Source organism: Anolis carolinensis, chromosome 3 (genome assembly GCF_035594765.1).
Source record: "Anolis carolinensis isolate JA03-04 chromosome 3, rAnoCar3.1.pri, whole genome shotgun sequence".
Taxonomy (NCBI): domain Eukaryota; kingdom Metazoa; phylum Chordata; class Lepidosauria; order Squamata; family Dactyloidae; genus Anolis; species Anolis carolinensis.
The window spans coordinates 113089711-113114635 of NC_085843.1; the positions used below are offsets into that span (position 1 = coordinate 113089711).

Sequence of the window (24925 nt, forward strand, 5' to 3'; positions counted from 1 at the left end):
GATACTTTAAAGTTAAAATTATCAATTACAAACGTCTGTTGCTCCCCTAAAATGACTGACAAACTTTAGCACCCAACTCACCCATAGGTTTTTTGGGAGGGATTCATAATATAATACCAAAAAGGAAATTAAGGTAATATAAAAAGTCATGATAATTTTAAGAAGCAGACAAATGTCAATCATCACTCTCATTATAGCATTTATTTTAAATTGTTAGCACATCATTTAAAAATAGGTTCTATAGAAAATTTCCCTCATCATTTATGAAGATCGTGCTATGCAACTGCAAGCAAAGCCTTATGCCCACACATTACTTATTGTGATGTATTATTGGAAATACCATAAACAAATACAGCATAAGATAAAACTGCATCTTCCTCAGTTGTGCCTGCAATATGTACATATTTGCATATCACAATAAACTAGAATTCTTGAGGGTCCTGGCATACTATGAATAAGATGGTGCACTGGTACATGTGGAAGTAGTCAAAACAAGATTACTAAGGGCTTAATTTTCACATTGCACTAATGCTGTAGGAAGATCCAATTGGGAGAAGGAAAATGGGTTAAGCCATAGAGAATACATATTCCCCTTGACTCATTTTTCATGTACATGTAAGTTATATACATTTTCTCACTCAACAGCCTTTTTACTGTAGTAGTTTGTGACTTATTTCTTTTTATCGGATAGTAAAACTATTTGCATATTTGTATAATTACTCTAAATATCAACATCAAGCACTTTGAGAAATGACTACTGCTAGCTACTAAAACATTTATTTAATCTCAATTGTGTTCTTGCTGAGAAAAATCTCAAAACAAGATACAGTCATGTAACAAACAGGCATCTGGAACAATCTGCTATTATTCTGTCTGAGCAAGAGTTATATATAATATATATATATAACTTTATTTTTGTACCCTGCCTCCATCTCCCTGAAGGGACTCGGGGCGGCTTGCATATGGCACAAGGTGCCTAAAATAAGGCATAAAATAAACACACAGTGCAATATAAAATAAAACCGCTAGTATATTTGAACTCAGAACAGTGCCCAATAACCTATAGTATTAGCTTCATCTTCATAATTAGAAGTTATTCATTTCATAGAATCATAGAATCGTAGAGTTGGAAGAGACCTTACAGGCCATCCATTTAAATTCAGTGGATAGTTTTAGAGCATGCTTCAGATCTATTTCTCATCTACCACATGACTAAATATTTAACCTCAATCTAGTTAGATTTTTTAAAAAAATTACAGGGTTATCTCTGTGGTATTTCCTGACACCATGGGATTCCCAAGATACCGAATGCTATAAATTATGCTACAGTACTTGTCTAATAAGAGTGTTTGCGAATGCAGACAAATGCATTTTATAGTCAGAAAAATATATTCACATTTGTTTGGAGTAGCTGGCCTTCCTTTGCTTCTTTTTACTAAAAATGTAGCTAACATAAATCTGTTATTTCTAGTTCTAATAAATAAAAACACATTATTCGGGGGGGAGGGGGGGGGGGACAAGCTTGAAATGGAATGAACACAAACCATGTAAGAAATCAGACCTAACATTAATGTCATTATGTTCTATCCCAATAACAAAACACAAGTGGCCAGCTTCTGGTCAAAGGAAATCTAGTATAATGCTAAGTTTTTAAAATTCATTATAACTGTATCCTCAATTCGCTTCTGACACAATAAATAAATAATAAAACAGTCTCCAGTTCAAGGAAATATCCCTCAGTGAAGGGCATTTTTGTACCAGTCCCCTTACAGATAACCCAAGCAAATAATCTGTTGCTGCAGTGGTCCTTGCAAGCCAATTTCCCAAGTATGAGAACAAGAAGAAGGGTCAAAATGCACTTTTACTCTAGGCCATACCTATGAAAATTAATGGAAATATATTTGTAGATATTTGGGCATGCCATCCACCTTACAAAGAAATCTACTTGTCTTTTCTTTTTTTAATCCTGACCTAGTTCCCTGGGAGGTTTGTCTCCCTTCTAATTGACCTCTACCTGACCAGCCTTAATGCAGCTTGAATGAGAGGGAGGGTTCCCAGTGGCATGTGTTTTGTGTGTGTGTGTGTGTGTGTGTGTGTGTGTGTGTGTGTGTATCACTGAAGTGGAAGAAGACTTTGAAATCCCTAAAGCCTATACCAGTTATCCCTTGTTTGCCAGCACCTTTGCTCTGAACCTCAAGATTGGGTTTATTCACAGCCTTAACAATGAAGAGAGGTTCTAGTCCTTCAGATGGGCTCAGAAGGCTCAGGGGAACTAAACAGTCTGAACAACTCTCAGAGGAAAAGGGTTTTGTGGATGAAAAATGCCAGCATACACATTTATTTTTCTTCCTATTGTGATTTCATTTTCTTTAAAATAAAGCACAAGCTGCTGTTCTTATGCACGACTGAAAGGAAAGCATCAAGTATGTGTTTACAACATGAGCTTAGAGTAGGAGAATAGGGTGAAAGTCCTCCTCCTTTCATGCCAGACTCCCAGTCCAGCATGTATGTCCCCATGCCACATATTTCTAAATGGGAAAAAATAGTCAAGCTCAAAATATTATGATGGTGATATTCAGTTATTTAAACTCTGCCTTTTCCCCAGTCGGTGATTCAAGATGGCTTATGAAACGTAGAACAGGTACAGCTTAAATCTCATATCATGCAAAAGTTAAAAATATAACTGAATAATCAATAGAATTAAAAGCACTTAATGCACTACCATTAAAAAGAAAAACAGCAAATGCAGACAACGAAGCACATTATTAGTTTGGCCTTGCTTATAGCAGTTGTGTGTATTCACATGTACCTTCAAGAACATACTGGCAGGCATACCATGGCTGATACATGACACAATGCTACATGAACCAAAGCATAGTTACTACAGAGGAAAACAAACTGAACTCAGTAGGTCTCATTTTTAAATAAACTTTTTCTTAGGGACTGGAAATGTAAATCCTTGTTTATTGTGAAAACTTCTATGTTAGTAGTGTGGTGAATCCCTTCAGGTTTTAGCCTGAACTTTAAAAGAGTTGTCTAAGATATTGAGGTCCCAAGTACACTGCCACATAATGGCATAGAAAATGAATTAGCCTGGGGCATCCAAATGATTCACCAAGATAAATCTGACTTGTCAAGTTTAATCCAGGTTTACAAAATTCCTCGAAAGAACCAGACCAGACTTTCCCTGAAGGTCCAGATCTTTGGCAGTATGGGGCCTGTGAGGACAGACACCTGGGACTGCCATCTGTGATCCCAGCTGTTTGTCTCCACAGCCATCACACCTTATTGGGCTCATGCAGCCTGGGGAGATGGGGCACGGCGGGTCTCACCTCCCTTTTGCCCAGTATTTACCAGGACAAACCTTCTTGTTGCCCAGAAATGACACTGAAGGGCTTTGGAGGGGGAATCCCTCTCCTCTCCAAAGCCTCTGAGTCTGCCCAAGATGCCAGGAAAAGAAGGGAGATGTTCCTAGGCTTGTCCTGGTAAGTACAGGGCAAAAGGGAGGGCAGGGAGGGAAGGCTGGCAGGGCCCATGCCCATCCGTGCCGATCATTTCATCTTATAAAACTGTTTGTACTTAGAACAAAATGTTAGGATATACTAGCCAGGAAATCTCATAACTCTTTAACATTTCATTCAAATAAAACCTACACTGCAGTCCAGGAACAATCAAGGAGAACTGTATAGTTCTATTAATAAAATATAATGTTTTCTGTTATTGTGAAAGATAGATTGCATAAAATCAATCTAGTGTATTAATGTTCTCCTTTATTTATAAACAGTGACATTAAACTCTCTTGTCACATATTAAGATTGCAGACCCCTGTCCTGTGAGAAGCTGTAGGCTTCCCATTGGCACCTCACTGCAACCTGCCAAAGCAGAATAACCTCTGAAGCTGCGCATGAAGTGCTTCACACTTCCAGAGCTTAATTCCTTTTCTGTAAATTCTGTCTTTCTCAATGAGTCAGCTGGGCTTCTTTGAAAAGGTTTTTCACAGAGTACATTACCCGCAACACCATGTTTATAAATGCAAGCTGAAAGTGCAGTAAACTGAATAATTGCTTGAAATATATATATATAATATTCCATAGTGGAAATTAGATCATTTGGTAACAGATAAGCTTCTTTGAATAGCAGAAGATGTTTTAAAGGGTCCAATGTGACATTCTATGTTGTAATTTCATGCCAATATTATTTTAATTTAAAAGTTCCTTACCTGAGCCTTTAATAGAGGCTTCTGAAGTATCAGCAACTTAATTCAGTCTTCCCCATTTACACTCTAAGACTTATACTATATTCGCTCAGAGGTAAAGTGTGTTAATTTCATTGTGTACTGGATTAATCTAAGTGTTGGACTGCTTATTTGGCAGGTCTATAGATGTATTTTTAGATGTATAAACTTCCAATAAGTGTACATTCATGTGAATGTTGTTAAAATGGAACAGTTTTCTAGTGAGTGAAAAGAAACCTCTGCTACCATTAAACTTATTTTCTTTCTACATGGACTGCAAAAGGGCAACCAATTAGAACTGTAGCTCCTTGCATCAGTTTGTGTGTGTCTAATTAGTATAACACCGTATGACAAAGACTTACAGTGTTAAGTGGAATGAGACTTGTGCTACTAACAGTGCAATCTTGCTCATGCTTCCTTCAAAGTCTCACTGTGAACCATGAAACAAACCACACACAGGACAGCAATGAAAATTTTTGTGCTATATTCAGCAAACTTTTCTTCCAGCAAAAGACTCCAAACCCAATGTGTGCTTTGTGTTTGTCTGTTACTAACTGACAAGACAAAAGAGGACGTTATGGAAGCATTAACCTTTTTGTAATACTATAATCTGTATCTGAACACCAGCTATATCTAGACTGCCCAATTTATTAAAACAGATTGGTTGACTCTAGAGGTTTTTTAAAAATGTAAATGAACAATAAATCAATAAAAGCTATATAACGTGCAAATAAATTACCTTGCGGTTGACATTATTTCACTGCGGTTTTCTGTGTTTGCAATTAGCAAGCTATAAAGGATGCTATAACTGGGAACATAATGGGAAGAATTCTCTATAAATGATAATCGGTATTTAGTCCCATGGAGCTGAAAATTACTTGAATGAATACAGCAAATAAGAAGTTAAAACTAGTGCTGGGGGAGTCTGGTGGTCCACTCCTCATTGTATGGGTGGGGACAAGATAGAAGAATCAGCAACCTCCCAACCAGAATGGGAAGCCATACACAGTAGGCTCAGAAAAGCTCATTAAGATAATAAAAGTCTTTAGGAAAAAGGGGGCAGGAAAAAATCTCCCACAGGCCATAAAAACTGGCCTAAGTCACTTGTCACAGTAAGCCAAAGAACTGTGGGAACCCTGTTTTTATGTGGGTGTTCATCATATTGGTGTAAACTGCATGAGTACTCCTATGTGCACCAAGAATGACTAAGCAAACTAGGGACTTTCCTTTCATTATTTCTTATGACATGTGAACCTGAGCAGAGAGATAGTGAAACCAAGAGGGAGACGGTCTACTGGCTTGTTCTCTCTCACCAGAGAATTAACCATAAACTATAAAGCAAAGTATTTCTATGTCTTGTTGAGTGAGAGACAAGAAACTAATTCTGACAGCAAACTGAGTATCAGAATTCAAAATACATCTGAAGACCTATTTCTTCCAGCAGGCCTACCCAGTCAGTTTTTATTATGAATTTTGAACTCACATCTTGTGTTCACTATATTTTACTTTTTGTTCTGTGTATTTTATCTAATGTTTCTGATTATGTGTTTTAAAAGGTAAAGGTGTTCTCCTGACATTAAGTCCAGTCATGTCCGACTCTGAGGGTTGGCGCTCATTTCCATTTCTAAGCTGAAGAGCTGGCGTTGTCCATAGGTTGGCAGAAGCTGGAGCTAACAGTGGGAGCTCACCCCACTCCCCTAATTCGAACCACCAACCTTTCGGTCATCAAGCTCAGAAGCTCAGCAGTTTAACCTGCTTTAGCCATGTTTTATGTGCTTTAGCCATGTTTTAACCCACTCTGAGTCATGAGGAGAGGCATAAATAAAATTATGATGACGGTGATGATGAGAAACAGAGGACCCTTTCTGTTCATACCTCATAAGCAAAAGCTTGTGGCTTATTTGGCAATTAGAAGCTATTAATCAGTGTGGACCATTCTCAACTACTTGGATTTCTCATTCATTCTGGCTTCTTATGACATCTGAATGTGACTGCTCCCTGCTATCACCACACCTGTCTTGACATGTTTCATTTGCTCCTATAATACCCAGATCAGTTTGGCAATAAACATATTTTTAGCAGATGAGGGGAAACTAATATTAAATGAACCACCAAACAGATTATAATGTTCATCTAAGAGATAGCCCAAGGCTACTTTGCTACCTGAAGTGGAATAGTCAATAGTCCCGTCCAATCCCCTCCCTCCCCTGTCCCCTCAACTGGAAGTTTGTCAAGTTATTTTGGCACCTGAGGAAGGAAATCTTACAAACATCTCTTCATGTTCCTGGAAGTGAAATAATAAAAACAAATATATTTAAATCATATAACTAAAATTTTGTTCCCCTTTATAAGTTTCAATGTCTGAAGCCTGAGGTGGCAGCTTCACTCTATTTGATTGCAGCCTTAAATCCTTAGGACTTAAGGCTGCAATCATCCCAGTGAATTTAGCGGGGATTAGCTCTGAGAAGACAACCCACTTCAAAATAAGTGGCAGTGTTTGACTTTATCACACCAGGGGGCAGACCCACATTTCTGCTGCCTGCAGAATTCTGGGAAATGTAGTTTAGGGTGGAGGCTTTTGAATTCTCAGCTACAGAGGTCCTTGCCTTCCCAAACTACATTTCCCAGAATTCTGCAGGCAGCAGAGATGCGGGACTGCCCACTTTAAAGCTCTGGTGTGATAACATGATGACATATGAACAACACTTAGACAAATATGATACATATGTTATGCTAAGACTAGAACAGTCATTGAACTAGTAGGGATTTGGAAAACATGTTTCTAGGATAAATACTGTTCCTGAATAAGAAAGTTTATCTTGTAGTTATAGTATAAAGTATTTAGTAGTCATTATTAGGGCAGGAAATCTTCTCTTTTGTCCTCACTTTTTTCATGTCAGGAGCGACTTGAAAAACTGCAAGTCACTTCTGGTGTGAGAGAATTGGCCATCTACAAGGAGGTTGCCCAGGGGATGCCCGGATGTTTGATGTTTACCATCCTGTGGGAGGCTTTTCTCATGTCCCCACATGGGGAGCTGGAGCTGACAGAGGGAGCTCACCCATTCTCCCTGGATAAGAACTGCTGACCTATTGGTCAGCAGTCCTGCTAGCACAAGGGTTTAACCCACTGTGCCACCAGGGGCACCATGTCCTCACTTATGGAAAAGCACCTTGTGTGTTTAAACTTTATAAGAGCTAACAGCTTATTAATAAGTACTAAAACAAAACAAGTTTTAGTCTGCAAAAAATAAATGAATCTGTAACTATATTTATATATCTGTAAATGTTTCAGTACATAATGTTAAAAATTTAATCATCTGAGAAATCACATCAACATTGCTTGAATTATTATAACATATATATTCACAGATGTTTCCAGTACATGGAAATTCTGGAAGCATCTGGAAATACAGAATTAATAATTCATGTTGAAGACTCATTTTAAAAGAAATAGTTACAGCAGTGTTCTTGTGAGGTACTGACCTAATCTGTCTCACCTACCAATAGCTTTGTAATCTGGCCTGCGGAACGTCAAGTAATGGAGACTCTAACAGCTGATAGGGCTCCTCTTTGCATATCTGCTGTCTCAGATTGCTCTAGCCATCCAGACTTCTACACCTGTTTCCAAATTGACAATAGAAGGTCCCTTTATTTCAAGTGGCCAACATCTACTCATTCATTTAAAGCAATTACATCCCACTTGAAAGCCATACAAGCTTTCAAAATGGCTTACAAAGGATTCCCTCAGGCTTGCAATCTAAAAGTGTGGGGGACAGGGAGATGTGTTTTCACTTGATAAATAAAGCAACTAAGGTCATGCATTTTAGCCTACATAGGCTGCACCAGGCATGTGAGGACAACCTGCAGATCTATTCCTGGAGGTAGCACTCTTGGGATGGTTCTCACAAGTTGTGAGTTTAGACCTCGGCAAAGACCTTTCCTCTTCCATGGTGTCCAATCAATATTGGAAGGAGAAAAGGAAGGAACGGGGAGAGGGGAGGAGAGAGATTTCATAGCTCTACCCTCCTCTAGGGTTGCAAGGTTTTCAGAACAGCAATAAGGGACAATCAAGATAGGTGAGGAGACATGAACCAGGGCTATGTAAGGCCCACCTTGAGTCTCAAGAAAGAGGAGACCTTATATGAGATCTCTAACCCGCAATCCCAGGAAATCTTGCCACGGCAGAGCAGCAGCAATCATGAGAGAAAGAGCCTTACTGCTGCTAGGTCAAGTGTATTACTCAGACATCACTTACAATAAGGAGAATTCTGCCTCAATCATTTTCCCCTTTGGTCCTGTTTACCACCAGAATGCAGGCCCACAATATATTAAACCAAGGAGTATAGAGCTCTCCAAAAAAAAAAAAGGAAGTCTCCTCACCTGGAAAAAACAAACAGCCACACTATTTTTCTGCTCTCCGAAGATTTCTGGTGGATACCAATTGACTCTTCTTAAGTCTAACAAAGCCATGTTGAAGGAGTTGAGTTTTGCACACAAGATATCTGATCACCTGGCTGGAACTGGTCTTATCTGGAGGTTGTGGAGGTCTATGTGACTCTGGTACCCATGATATATCCACATTTATTTTTATTAATGTATTGAAATTATATCTCCTTTCTCTCAAGGTGAGATCCAATGAGGTAGCCACTCACCAAACCAAAACATTCCTTTCCTCATTAGGAAAGGTCAGGTATTCGCGTCAGACAGGTGATTCTTGAAATGGAAAAATGTTATTTGATTTATCACTTTGTATTTTTATTACTAAGAAAGGGAAGAGGTGTTTGTAGGTTCAGATGCCAAAATATGCAGGTGTTCATGGGCACTATACACCTTAACTTGATTCAAAGTTGGGTCATGTAGGACAATGTCTTGGTGCAGCACTGACTGGATGATGAGAGTATTTGCTTTTCTTGATTTAAAGATAGAAGGTTTATTTTGCTTGTTATGATTATCCAATTATTTGAAAATGAAGAGAGATAATTGTTAGCATCCCTTGGCTACTGGCCAACTTGAGATAATGACAGAAGGAAAATGTAACTGCTGTCTGATGCAGAACCCCAAACCCTTTATAAGCTTTACTACTTACTAGAGTCAAAAGAAAACAAACTCAGAACAGAAGGTGAATGAAATCATAGCTTGGTCTATGAACAAAGCGTAGCTCACAAACTGTATGTGATCTGCAGGGCTATTTTTGCAGTGCCCAAGAGCTTCTAGGTGTCACAACTATGCCCCCAAATACATTCTAGAAAGTATGGATAGCATTTCCACCACATTTGGGTTAAAATCAGATTTTGGGGAAAAATACAAAACCTGTTTTGCCTCAAAATGCTTTAAAATACCTACTAGGGTTGCAATTTAGGACTAGCAGAGACCTTTTTTCAAACCCCAAACATGGTGAAAATATCCCCATGCCCCCTAGAGGTACTTAGGGGCAAAAGCTTGCTTATTTGTTTATTTTGCAGGAGCAGGTGCTGCTCGCCAAGATGAAAATTTTATATTTTCCAATTTTAAAAACTTCCTTGAAACTTCCATGGTCTGTATAGCCCAAAAATTACAATTAAAATGTTTACTTTGATGATCACAGATATATAAACCTCCCTTGCCTAGTTTCCAACATACCTCACAACCTCTGAGGATGCCTGCCACAGATGAGGGTGAAACGTCAGGAGAGAAACTTCTGGAACATGGCCATACAGCCCGAAAGACTCACAGCAACCCACTTTGATTACTATTTACTATTGTGAGGCTGCTTAGCAATTCTATTTTTCAGTTCTCACTTCCTTAATGTGATTAACTATGGTAGGATCCATGTGTTTTGGGTATACGCTTATATATTTTACATGCTTTTACTTATGGCTGTGCATTTATATAATGACATCATATCACATTTGCCTTGTGATGGGATTACACAAAACCCACACAAACTTCCACAATGAAATTAAATGGCAGTGGAAGCAAGCAAGGTGAGAGGAGAAGGAGGAGGGAGACAAGAAATAGTAGAACTTCAAGGATAAAAAGATGCAGAATACCATGGACACCTGCCCCCACCCCGAAAGGTAGTTGAAGATTCACAAAGCCACACACAAACGTTAATATTCTGTATGTAATCTTTGATTTCACATCATGTACTATTGCAATGCAGAACCATGAGGATCCCTGAATGGTCAAGTTATTTTTTTAAAAAAAATACAATTGGTTTGATTCGGGCTACGCTTGTGCTTAGATCCTATTACATCTGCGTGATAAGTTTGTTGGACTCACATCCCACTGTTCTGAATGGATACAATGCTCAGCTAATTTTATCTGGATCCAACCCATTATTTAAAATCAATACATTATGAAACTATACCATAAACAGTAAACAGTTTAACTTTAATTACAAATTTATACTTGAAAATTACTGGAACTGCTCACTGAGAAACACACACACACACACACACACACACACACACACACAGAGCAGCAATACACACTGATAAATGGATCAGGTTGTTCATAATTTTAACAAGTAAATCAAACCAGTGTTGTATCATATACTCCAAACAAGATTGAAACAAATTCATATCATGGAGAAGTAATGCAATTGCTCTTGGGAAAAGAAACCACTTTTTCTATTTTATTGTTGCTATTTTTATTATCACCTTGGTTCATTAAGGGACTGATGACTGACTGTTGAGAGAAGAAAAAGATCAAACGCTTCAACATCATTTCATAATGAACACACCAAAGCTGTGTGACATCTATTTTTTCACACACCTACAGAAAGCTTATGCAGAGCATTTTCTCACTAGGCATAAATGCAATCTCTGACTTGTTTCATCCTCCAGAGCTCTGACTCATGCAATGATTGAAATACAGAACTATTTTTAGCAACAGGGAGGTTAGGAAACAAACATGGAAATTATATTATATGCTAATAACTGTATGGAAACAGCAGGTCATTTGCAAAAAGCATTGAAGAAGCAATCAAATAATGAAAGATGGTATATCCAAACCCACAAGTTTCCCTCCCTCCAGACATTTTTACTTTGTAGCCTTATGAAATGTCATTTGTGCTTACATTCCTAAGTGTAAGTGTACATAAGCTTTAGAAGGGAAAAATAAGACAAATGATGGAAATGATGTTTTGTAACATTGCAGTATAAACGGTTCCAGCCCAGCTTATCTGTCCAAACATATCTTCTTTTATGAACCATCTCAGAGATTAAGATCATCTGGGAAGGTCCTGCTCTCAGGTGAGGTTGGTGGGAATGCGAGACAGGGCCTTCTCAGTGGTGGCTCCTCGGTTGTGGCACTCCCTCCCTCCTGACCTTTAGGAAAAAACTGAAAACGTGGATGTGGGACCAAACTTTTCTATCAGTGCAATATGTGAATTTGGAATGGTGCAATGATAACTGGAACAGCCTGGACTACAATATTGGATTATGTGATTTTAATAACTGTAATGTTCAAATGTTTTTAGCTGTTGTTTTAATGTATATGTTTTATTTGCCGGATATGTATTGTATGACATCAAATTGTCCCTTTATGTGCCCTTCTGAGTGAGAAGGGTGGGATTAAAATATGGCAAATAAATAAATAATTTGACTCCATACCTGGAAGCTCTTCCTCTGTTCTTTATTTGCTTCAGTCCCCCGAATGCTTCATTTTACTTACAAAAATGTTTCCAGAATAATACAAACCTATTATTATTATTATTATTATTATTATTATTATTATTATTATTATTTATTTATTTGTACTTGCTGAATATGTTTTGGTGTGAATGTGGCAGGTGATTTGTAACTGCAATGCATTTGTTATATACAACACAATAAAAATGCATCCATAATCATTTTAGCATAATTGCTCAACGTCTATATTTAAGAGCAGATAGAACCAGAGCTAGAAGATGTACTACTTACTATTAACTTCTTTTCTATTGTGGCATAATTCTAAGCCTTTAGTTAGTTTCACAGTTATGGAAGTGGGACTAAACTGTATACTATTCGAGGATTATCACATTGTTTCAAGTGTTGGTCCATCTTTCTTCTTCTCATCTTTTTGAAGATCTTGAGGCAATGAAGAGAAAGAGAAAATCAGCTGACCAAATGGCTACTGCCCCCCCCCCCCGGACTTTTATTTTTCATTTCACTGCTCTTTTCATTCTGGAGGGGGTTGTACTGTTCTGTGCCATCCAAATGGACGGAACAGTACGAATACATGAAAGAAACAGATGAAACGGTATCTGGGCCCAACTCTAATTAATACAGCCTTTATGGACATTCAGCTGGCAAACTGGTCAAAGGGCATTTAGCATAATGCCAAGTTTTTAACTTTTGTGTTTTTAAATACATTACGACTATACCCTCGGTTTGCTTCTGACACGATTTTTAAAAAAGCTGGCAAACTGCACTTTTGTGGGTTTTTAAAACTATTTTTAAAATAATAATTGATTTATTGGGTAACAAGAAATCTTTGAATCAATGTTCTTGCCACTACCTTAGTGAGTTTCCTGTCCTTTGCTTTAATATGAGAGATCACTAGGATTATTTTCAAAAAGTTTTAGGATTGTAGACTGAAACCAGAAGGAACAAAATTAATTATTTAATTTTTAAAAATCATGTCAGAAGCGAATTGAGGTAAGTCGCTTCTGGTGGGAGAGAATCGGCCATCTTCAAAGACGTTGCCCGGGGGACACCCAAATGTGTTACCATACTGCAGGGGGCTTCTCTCATGTCCCAATTATTTAAGTGAATAAAGAACATTGTAACACGAAATGTTAAAGTTAGAATATTGGGTTTTTTGTAGAATCTTGCAAGTAAAGATGGACAGAAAGAGACTGCTTTGCTATTGGAAAACAGAATGGTTTTTGCTGGAAAAGTAATCATGTCATGGAAAGTAATCGGAAAAACAGACTTAACACCAGGCTGTGTGATTTTATGCATTGTTTTGTGTCTCAATATATAGATACAAATAATGACACAAAAATTGTATTTTTAAAAGAGCAATAATTGGTAGAAGACACTAGAAAAAGAGGAAGGCCACATTATAGGGAGTTAAACTCAGTCAAAGAAAATATAGCCCTAAATCAATAAGGCCTTAGCTGGGCGGCTGTTGACACAGTAAACTGGACATCTCTCATTCATAGGGTCACCATGGTTGAAGTTACCTTGATGTCAGTTAACAACTTATTAGGCAATTTCTTCTAATTATGCCATCTTAGGAACATAGAAGCGATCTCAGGCAACAGTGTTTGAAATGCTTTTTATTCTGAAAAGAAATAAATCCAAACGGTGCTAATTTGTGTACAGCTGCCAGTAATATCAACATAGCTGGTTAGAATTCTTTATATAGCACAAGTCTTTGTACTTCATACTTCAGGCAAGTTAATAAGCAGGTGTCAAAACTCTGAATTAAAATTCCCAGGAGAGGACACAGAACAAAGGACAATAAAAATGATTTTTAAATAATCATAGGGATAAATAGCATCCACTTCTGACAAATGTAAGTGCTGGCATAAAATGTTATTAGGCTACAGAGATTTTCTTTTGTTCCAGAAGTATGTTTTGTTCTTGAGCAGTGTCATTCATCATCCTAATGAGTCCTCGAAATGTAAATTAAATAGCAAAGTCTGATTCATTCAAAAGCATCTCTGTATTGTATTAAATCATTTTAAAAACATTTATTCAATTCCTTCCACTGCTGAATAAACTCCTCGCTACTTGTATATTTTACAGGTCTAGCTCACGCCATGAAAATGTTTTGTAAATAGTGCTTACTCAATGTTAATTAAAGAATATACTGCACAAAAGCATTTTTTTACTGTTATCTCTGCCTCTGGGTAGCCATTTTTGATATGGGACTATTGGAGTATAGTATATGTAAGACTTTTGTTGCTCTGGTTCATCTGGATTCCCCTGTCTAAGGGTGTTTCCACTTAAAACCCGCTATGAAAACTCTCGAGATGGCATCGGACCACCAAAAGCCTTAAAAATAAAAGAAAACTTACCCCTCCCCCATCACCACCTGGCACATCATTGGTTTGTTTCATGAGTAAACTAGACATCTAATAGAGGTAAGTTTTCCTTTATTTTTAAGGCTTTGGAGTGGTGGGTTGTGGGGATGCCCTCCTCGGTTCTCTAGACTTTTGGAACCCTGGAGAACCAAAGTGGGCTGTAGGAACAGATCCCTGGGAAGTCCCAGAACTACCCGCAATTGAGTCCCCCCTGGGTCCATACCCCATTAGAACCAGGCCTTTCAAGAAGGCCAGGATCTAATGGGGTATCAAGATAATTTGGGACAACGCAGGGTTTACCCACTTTGTTTCAAATGACTTTGCTGTTACCTGAGGCATTGTTTGGACGCTTCACGTAAAAATTCGACAGGGCCTGCATTTTGGGCACTGTCTGGAAGGGGCCCTAAGACTAAAACCATGATACATTAACTGTATTTTAAATCAAAGTGTCACTGTAAAAGCCTGCATCTTTTCAGAACAGTAGCAGGAATATAATACTGGGGTGCCTCTCGACCCAAGAGGCTAATGAAGCCTGAACAATGCAGCAAACAAGACAGTTAATCAATAGCAGTCAGAGCACTACTTTTATCCTCCAACATCTTCATTTTCAACTCACTGAACATCATTACAGCTGGGAACCAGGAGAGTCAATCTCCATTAGGTGTAGACATTAGATAAATAAATTAATTTGCTGGTCATAAAAATGATAGCATAGCATTGTGCCTTTTGACCTTTAAAAATATTACTCCTGGTGTTGATAACCATTCTTTGCAAGAAATGGGAAAAGCAATATACTGTATTGTTTGCATGCTTGCTTCTTAAAGAGCCAACTGTCGGCATGGGTTGAACTTAGGGAATCTCAAGAATTTAATCTTAAAGTAAACTGGCCTGATTTGAACTTCCCAGAATGTCACACACATAGGAATACACATTACCTGCTGTTTTTCCATGTTTTGCAATTGAGATATAGTACTTTGTTTTAAAATGTACAAAAATGTATGCAATATGTGCATCACTGTATAAACTGCATACACAAATATGAATTATAGGACGAAAATATACTTGAAAAGTATAATTATAAATGAAAAAATGGGCCTTTGTGCATTTCAAATTCCTCTTCCTTATAATAAAGATTGACAGAAAAAAGGACAAGACTTAGAAATTAATATGTATGATCCATCCTTCCCTAGTGGCAAGTAGGTCTTATATTTGCTTAGCAATACTGAATGTTTTGGCTAAATGAACAAAATGTCTTGTCCTGCTATTTATAGTGATATAAATGTCATGTCAATAAGTCCTTGGTTTCTGTATTCCTCCAGTTTATTCTCCTCTCAATTCAGAGGAATGTGCACATAGAAAGAATAGTGTAAACAGGGGAAAGAGAGAGTGACTGCAGAAAGAACCAGACGCCTGTCCACATCCCATCGCACACCTTTTCCTTCTCCAGGAAATAGCTGCTAAAAGAGAAGTCACACTTCAGATGATGTATCTGTTACTAAAATACTGAAGAGTGAGAGAGAGTGGGAAAAGTCACTTCTCCAGGTTTCCCCACAAAAAGCCACAACTAAGGGCATTTTCTACTACATAGCTATTGCACTATTATTCCACTTTAACTGTCATGTTTTTATGCTATGTTTCCTGGGAATTGCGGTGTAGAATTCCCAGCTAGAGAGCAGAAAATTCTTACCAAACTATGAACGCTAGTATTCCATAGGATGCAGACATGGAAGTTAAAGTGGAATTAAAACACTATAACTATGTAGTGTGGAAGGGCTTCAGTAATACAAGTGTCAATAAGAGAATGTACCTTTCATTCATATATTCATATAATGACTACTAACACTTAAGAGTTTTCTTTTGTTCTCCCTTTCATGGCTATTTTCTTCTAGTTATGCATAGGAATTTGGTCTGATTCTGAATAGCTAGAGACCAGGTTAAATAGGACATAGGGGAATTGGAAAGAAAAATAATCTGTTCAGTCACTCCCGCCACCATTATATTGCATCAATTGGCAGGAGTGGAGAGAAGAGATAAAACTATCCATTAGTTGTCATAAAGTTTTGGAATCTACTATATTCCTGCCAACAAAGACAGCATTACCAGCACAAGCTCTGTGACAGCCTGAAAAAGGAAAAGCCCAGATGCATTTCACATCTTACCAGTCAATTTCTTCGTGTGTTGCTATGAATGCTTTGAGAGCAAGACTGGGAGTCATTTGGTCACAGAAAACACCTGGTGTAACGCTACAGATCCATAGAAGCACAAATATCTAGCTCTATGGAAATTTCTCTTCAAATCTGTTCCAAAAGCTTCTGTCTTTAAAACACAACTTTATCATTTTGTATCTCTTGTTTTAAACACATCAAAATTACCGAAGAGCTGATCTGCATTAACGCTTCACTCTTGGTAATCAATCTGATTAATTAAAAAGCATACATTGACACATTTTAAGGTTGTCTGTATTTATTCTATCAGTTGCCTTTTACTTCCCTCTCTAAAGCAAGCCATTAGCCACCCAGCAATCAAAAATAATTTAGGAGCTATACATCCCATAGACATCAACATCCATATTTTAAAAAACTATACTATACTACATATTTTCCCCCATAAAGAGACAGTGTGAAAAAATACAGTCTGCCATGCAATGTATCATTTCAAAATAAGCGTACAACATTGACAATATGCTTTTCTCCCAGACTGCTAGACAGACAGGCCTTTTCTTTTTCCTTCTACAGGGTTTCAGCTTCTGGGGATCTTTATCCAAAAAAACAACAACAAAAAAACTAAAGGTCACTCATTTAGCTACAGGTAAATAAAAATTTCACAAGCATTCACTGCAAAATCAATATGGCTACTAAAATATCTAAGTTGATAATAAATTTTTGTTCTCTCCTATGTATACTTCAGAACCGTCAGTATTTACTGGAACCACAGTAATATGAGATATTTCAGAGAGATATTGATTTTGCAACTGAAGTGTGACTAAAGGGATAAATAAACTGCTCTTGGGGGTCAATCGATCCATTTATCTTCACTGTTATTTTAGAAGGAGTCAAAACAGCATAAATTTTGATAAATGTTATCATGAAAGGAACACTGGTAATTCAGAAATTTAGAGAGAAAACCTGCAAATGTATTTTTAAATGGGGTGCAAAATTTGGGTATGACCAACAACAAGGGAAAATTATCTCCTTGCCTTAATGAACATAGAAATTATAAGGTTCTAAAAGCAAAACAAAAAGCGGATAGAGGAAGACTGTACATTTATACACTTGACAGACTGGGCAATTCAGCAATTGGGCATGCATACATTTAAACAGCTTAAAAGCTAGATAAAACTTAGTGTGCTCATTCGTAATGCTTTTGTAATAAAGGCCAAGGCAAAAAGAAATTAGACTGATGTGACGTTTGAAGAAAAGAGTAAAGCATTATTACCTATTTCTGCCTGTCGTCTGGGGTTTTAAAAAAAGAAAGATATACAGCTCTCCAAGCCCCATTTCTCCCAGCCAATCCCACAAGATCCCAGAAACTCCAGTTTCATGCACTGAAGCAGGTAATGTTGAATGGAAATGGCGCATTTTAGTCAAGAAGTGAGAGCAAAATGAGGGCTTTCTCCCACCCATAAGAATTCTTTCCCTCAAATGAGATTTTCCTTAAGTCCACAAAATTCTAGCATTATCGAGAGAGAGACACTGAAAACCATTCAGACATTTGCTGTATTCATATCTCTTGACAAATCTTCCTGTCCTTTGTCTTTGAATGTCTAAACATATCTTTATACTCTCAGCTGACGTTTTCAGTTATAGCATTGCTAGAAATTTAGGGACTGTGGTCTGTTCTGAATAGGAAAACAATGGAAAAGGTTAGATAGTTATCAAGCTGGTATAACTGTGCCAGCTCAAGCCATTTTCTGCCTTGTGTGAATTAATAATACACCTCCAGAATAAAGCAAACATTCCTTCACTGCAGAAAAACATCCTCAATACTATTATTATTACTGTATTAATTAATTATTATTATTATTATTATTATTATTATTAATAATAATAATAATAATAATATTTATTTACACCTCGCTTTATCTCCCCTGAAGGGGACTCAAAGCGGTTTAACATATTTTCAAGGAGAAGCTTCAGAAGAGCCACAGAATTCACTAAATTTGGAGCGAGCATCTGGATTTCCCAGTAGATGTCTACATGACACACCATAGGTTAACAAGAGTTTCTATTTTCTAACAATAGCAAAATCACTCCCCTCTAAATCCCAAGGTATATTGCTGAAATAAAGAGAGCTTAGGATTATACACAGTATAATAAATGAAAATTTTATCTACTAAACTTTGGCTCAAAATTGCTTAATTGTAAGTCATTACCTTTGCATCAGGCTTCTGTTGGATCTCTTGAGGTGTATCTACACTGTAGAATTAATGCATGTTGATGCTGCTTTAACTGCCATACGTAGGTAAATGCTATGGAAACCTGTGAGCTGTAGTTTATTGAGGCACTAGCATTCTTTTGCAGGACAGGTTAAAGACCTTGTAAAACGACAAGTCCCAGGATTCTATCACACTGATCCATGGCAGTCAAAGTGGTGTCAAACTGCATTAATTCTATCATGTAGATCCACCTTGTATCTCATAAAAGAATCCAAAGTAAATTCTGCAAGATTGAAATACTGTTTGAAAATTCATTCAAGGAACGTCATTCATCAAAAAGAATGAAAGAAATATTCTACTGTACTGTGTTTCTGTTGTTGTTATGTGCCATCAAATTATTTGTAACCTATGGCAAGTGACCTATCACTGGGTTTTTGCCAAACTCTGGCCTCTAAAGCAGTAGTCCAATGCTTTGCATTACAAAATGTAAATTTAAAACATTTTTAAATATTTTCTTACCTTTGGCAACTTGCAGCACAAATCTTATAACATCATGTTTGCAATGCCTTTTATACATATGATGACATTTAAATTCATTCCACATAATCTTTGAGAAATAGGAAGAACTTTGCCAGATAATAAAGAACCACAAATGCCTTGGTTAGAAATAATGGTGTACCATGTGTCACTTGAAGCTTTTCTTCAAGCTATCTGTGCATCTTACACAGAAATTCTTGTGATGATAAACGTTTAAGCTCACAATTTTCAAGGTCATTTCCATGATCTAGCATAAGAAGCAGAAATATATTATATCCTATTAAGAGCTACAATATGAACAGGAAATAAACAAAGGCTGTATGATCCCTCTTTAAACATATTCCTGGCCCACAGGTTAAGAACTCCTGGCCAGATGCTATTAACTTTCGATTTGGCTGCATATTTTAGTAGCTTTATAGAAAGAAACCCCAACAAGACAGAAATATAGCAGGCACAGCATGTATTCGGTACAGTATAACCTGCCAGTAACAGCTGCCAAGCCCAAATGGTGATCTATTAGACTCAGCAAATCATTATTTTTTGACAGCAATTGAATGCAATAGTGCAGCTGTTTAGATTTCCCATTTTCAGCAAAGGCATTCAGGCACGGCATAAAAAAGCTTCACCTTCTACTGGATGCGCATCACCTATATATTGCAATTTTCGCCTCCCTTGATTTTTTTTTTTAAAAAAAATAACGAAGATTTATGTTTGCTTTTGTGTGTGTGTAGTCAGAGAATAATTTATAGACCACCACTTCAGTAAATGTTTAGGTATTTTTTCAAACCTAGGCAGATGATGATTGTATTGAGCAACATTGTTTTTATCGACAAGATTGTTATTATTTTGACAGGATTGTTGAAAATGACATCACAATAAAATGTTTTAATAGGTGAGGAAAAGCTGCTAATAAACTTTGGTATAAAATCTGATTTCCTGAACAAAAACCTGGGAAGAAATATCTTAAAGGGATATACAAATAATTTACTTGTGTGTGGATTTTTTCTTTGTTGTATTGAGGACAGTTTACATGAAAAACATAATAATAATAATAATAATAATAATAACAACAACAACAACAACAACAACAACAACAACAACAACAACTGTATTTTGTATCCTGCCTCCATCTCCCCAAAGGGACTTAGGGTGGCTTACATGGGGGCGAGCCCAATCAAACATAGATTAAAAACATGAATCATTAGCCTGAACAGTAATGAATACTGGAATTCAGAGGGTAGTAGCTTGTGCAATAGAACTTCCAGACAGGGCTGGTTGAAAAGTGCGGGGGCAACAATAAATTAGGGCTAGAAGGGCAATATCAATTAAAATGCTAAACCTGTAGGACAAGGGACAGTCATAAGGTGCAGGAGCTGATAATAAGTCATAGCTGGGGCTGGGTATCCAGGGTATTCCCAGGATTCCATAGTACTGAGCCATGGACTCAGGGAGGCTTACAACAGTTGGCAACATTTAATGCCAAGAACATAATAATAAAACAAAAACAGTACATACCATCAATTAAAACTATAAAAATACATCATTAAAATCCATTATAACATTTAAAACATATATAAATTAGATCCAGTTGTCTAAAAACCTCATGCTTCAGTAGTGACCAACTGCATTCATTCTACAGTGTAGATGCACTTCGAGAAGACCCTTCCCAAATTAGTAGTTAAATGGACACAAATTATGGGTGCCACCTCAAGTCCAGGTATATTTATACATATGTTTCTAGCTAAAAATAAATAAATCTGTGTGTGCATTTTATGAACACAGTAAAGGACAAGAGAAAAACACATTTCTTACACTGGGAATTGCACAAAGCAAACAAACCATTGTCTATGTCCACACTGCCATGGATCAACCCACAAATAAGTCTAGCACCATGGATAGTTCTTTGGATTTCAAACAAAAGCTCTTTTAAAAGTCTTACACATTACCCGTATATGACTAGATTTGAAAAATGATAAAAAAATTATAGCTAGCAGAAAATGCAACAGCCAGAGTAATTTCTGTTTTGTGAAGCACATTGCTTCACATAAATATAAGGAGTAGAGGAACAGAAACAAACAGAAAAATAGAACAGAGGAAGGGAATCATTGGAGACTAGTGACACATGGAGATGCAAAGAGTGTCCCGGATTCTATCTAGCTTTTTCAAACACAACACACACATGGTATATTTGTTGATGCCATCAATATTGGTGGTAAAGTCATGACTGATGAAATACACATATTGGCAGATAATACTGCCCCCTGTAGTAAGAACCTAATTCTTATCAGAGGAAAATGAACCATGACATAAAGACAATAATGATAATAATGATAATAATAATAATACTTTATTTATAGATCGCCCTAGCTCCTCAAAGGGACTCAGGTTGGTTTCCAAACCATCGTTGTCATATACAAGAATTCAAGAAAAAGAAAATTGACTATTGGGTTGTGAGCTTTCCGGGATGTATGGCCATGTTCCAGAAGCATTCTCTCCTGGCGTTTCACCCACATCTATGGCAGGCATCCTCAAGGGTTGTGAGGTCTGTTGGAAATTAGGCAAGTGAGGTTTAGATATCTGTGGAGTGTCCAGGGTGGGACAAAGAACTCTTGTCTGTGTGAGTCAAGTGTGAATGTTGCAAATTGCCCACCTTGATTAGCACTGAATGGCCTCCCAGCTTCAAAGTTCAGCTGCTTCCTGCCTGGGGGGATCTTTTGTTGGGAGTTGTTGGCTGGTCCTGATTGTTTCTTGTCTGAAATTCCTCTGTTTTTTGAGTGCTGCTCTTTATTTACTGTACATTGCATTCTTTTTAGGGTTTCTGTAATATACAGATCAGGACAATGGTGTTTGGTTAGCTCAAATGGTGAGAAAAATACTGAAATGTTATAATCGGAAAACCATGAGAACTATAATAAGGGTAAAATGTAATGTTTCTTAGGGGCAAGAGACAGCAGATGTTGTGTGTGTGTGTGTGTGTGTGTGTTATATAGGAGAGTAAACTTCGATTACTCCAAGTGATTACTCTATAACATTTAAGCCTTCCATTTATTACGTTAACAACCTGGCATTATTAAGGGCTCAGGGCAAAAGCCACTCAGATTGTGGAAAAGTACTGGCCCATAAAAGAGCAGATCAATACTCCTACATTTCACTGGAGTTTTATGTATGATGCCAAATGCAGTTCATAAATGTCACTTCAGAATTTGCATTAGTACAAATGATCTAAAAACATCATATTGGTTGTTTCCTCTAATTTATAACTACTATAAGCTACCATTAAACACGAAAGAGTAACATGTTCCATTAAACGTGAAAGGGTGCCATTGCCATTCTTAAGGGAAGCACAAACTGTACATGTATCTTTTTTCCTATTTACATCCATGCCCTTTTTATCCATGGGTTTCCTGGAAGTCTCCCCATGGATCGATTTCATATGTGTTCAATTTTTAGTTGAAAACTGCACCACAAAATCTAAAGAAGTAGAAAACCCTAGTGTGGGTTCAGATTACATCAGTTCACATCAGAATTCACAAAGATGTAATTCCTCAAGCCTCTCTTGGGGTCCCATAGCTGCCTGCTTTTGCCACAAATCTTTTTGTGAATATCCTGCTAAAGACATTTGTCCACCTATCTCTTCTAGGTGACATTCTCAACTGGATTCCTACTATGAGTTTGCTCTTCTTTTATGCTTTGCATGACCTGTTAACATTAGAAGAAGGTGACAATACAGATTGTTATTGGGACTGATGCTGTTGGGACAGCAAAACTGAATTTTAAATGGAAATAAACAAATATGGCCTTTTAACATTGTGGTACTGGTGAATTCTTAATTTAAAATGTTGTTTCACAATTTTAATGAAATCATACTCTTGATTTCACTTAGATCCCATAAGTTAGTTGCCTTATCCCACCCATACTATCCAGATGGTAACTTTCCATTGAATTTACTGTGCATCTGTTACACAAAAATATTAAAGAAATAAAAAAGCTCCTGCAAAATGTAGTTCTGCTGTAGCCATAATGTGCTACTTTGAAAACAATCAATTCTTCTAAAAGCTCTTCCTTTGCCATCTAATTTAGTTGTGCGGAAGGAATAAATAATGTAGTGCTTGTTCAACCTTGTACTTACCTCTTATTACTTTTAGAACATTCTTTCCACTTTGCATTTACTAAGCAAAATGCCTTTTATTTACATGTTGGGATTTTTTTGGAAAAACACTTGAGTTGGGCAAAAATTTCTGCTCTTTTAAAAATGAAGCCTTTGAAATTATAACAGAAATCAGTTTTAGGATGTTAGGCTGCACTATGATACAGATACCATGTTAAATACTTTGAATCTCATTCAATTTGACTACTATCCTTCATATACAAACAATAAAAGTTTTTTAAAATTCTATTACAGCTCCCAGAATTCCCCAGACCAAAAATCATATGTATGCCTATAAAGTGCAGAGCACAGAGATTTTCATTTAGAAAGATTAGAACTCTCAAAAACCTCAGCTAGGAAGGCCAGTGTGGGATCCTGAGATCCTTAGGAGGAGTAACCTCCTAAGGTAACTTTTCCACCTTCTGCTGATGGACATAAAGCATGGTTCCATGAGCAATCCTACTTTTAAAGTTTGATCAGACTCAAAGCCATCTAGTCCAATATCTCGTTTCCCACAGCAGCCACCCAGAAGTTTCCAAAGAACAACCCCTCCCCCCACAAATGTCTTTACCTGCTATTGCTTCTCAGTATTGAAGCTTTCAATACAAAGTCATGCCTGACTGGACATTATGGACTATTTTATGATTTGAGAACCTCATAAGGCTGAGCATGGTCCAAAATTCCACAATAAGGCATAGATGTGCAACTGGAACTTGATATATAGAATTTTTGAACCCAAATGAAACATCTATCCATTTACCGAATCCTATGCATGAATTGGAGCCCCAGTGGCACAGCGGATTAAACCGCTGAGCTGCTGAACTTGCTGACCGAAAAGTCAGCAGTTTGAATCCGGGGAGTGGGATGAGCTCCCGCTGTTAACTTCAAGCAGTTTGAAACCATGCAAATGTGAGTAGATCAATAGGTACCACTCTGGCAGGAAGGTAAAGTTGCTCCATGCAATCATGCCGGCCACATAACCTTGGAAGTGCCTACAGACAACACCAGCTCTTCGGCTTAGAAATGGAGATGAGCAACAATCCCCAGAGTTGGACACGACTAGACTTAATGTCAGGGGAAAACCTTTACCTTTACTATGCATGAATCAGAATCACTGGCATGCTGTGAATTAAGAACTAGGTAGTCCAAAAATCATGTTCTGTGTAAAGTCTGTCCTACTTATTTACGAGTTCTGAACCCATGGATTCAACTAACCACCGCTTAAAAATATTTGGTGAAAAATGATTCCAAAAAGCAAACTTTGATTTTGCTGCAGCATTTTTCCATTCACAGATCCTCAGATGCTTTCTGTTTGCCATTTTATATAAGGCACCTCTTTTTACCATGCAGTTGTATAAAATACATAGTTTGATGTCCATAAGTGTTGGGAACCAAGCTCCCAACAGATACTAAGAGCGCAACATCGAGAAAACCAAAGTGCTCTTCCAACAGGCACCAGCTAATCCCTCTGCAATGCCAGGAATACAGCTCAATGGTGTAACATTAGAAAACGTTGACCATTTCTGCTACCTTGGCAGCCACCTCTCCACAAAAGTCAACATCGACAGTGAAATACAACACCGCCTGAGCTCTGCGAGTGCAGCATTTTTCAGAATGAAGCAGAGAGTGTTTGAT

General features: G+C 37.4%; 1 protein-coding gene across 3 annotated transcripts in view; it reads right to left on the reverse strand.

The window, feature by feature from the left end:
- The window catches only part of aff3 (ALF transcription elongation factor 3), a 328454-nt gene that overhangs the window by 203757 nt on the left and 99772 nt on the right, over window positions 1–24925 (reverse strand). The window lies entirely within an intron of this gene.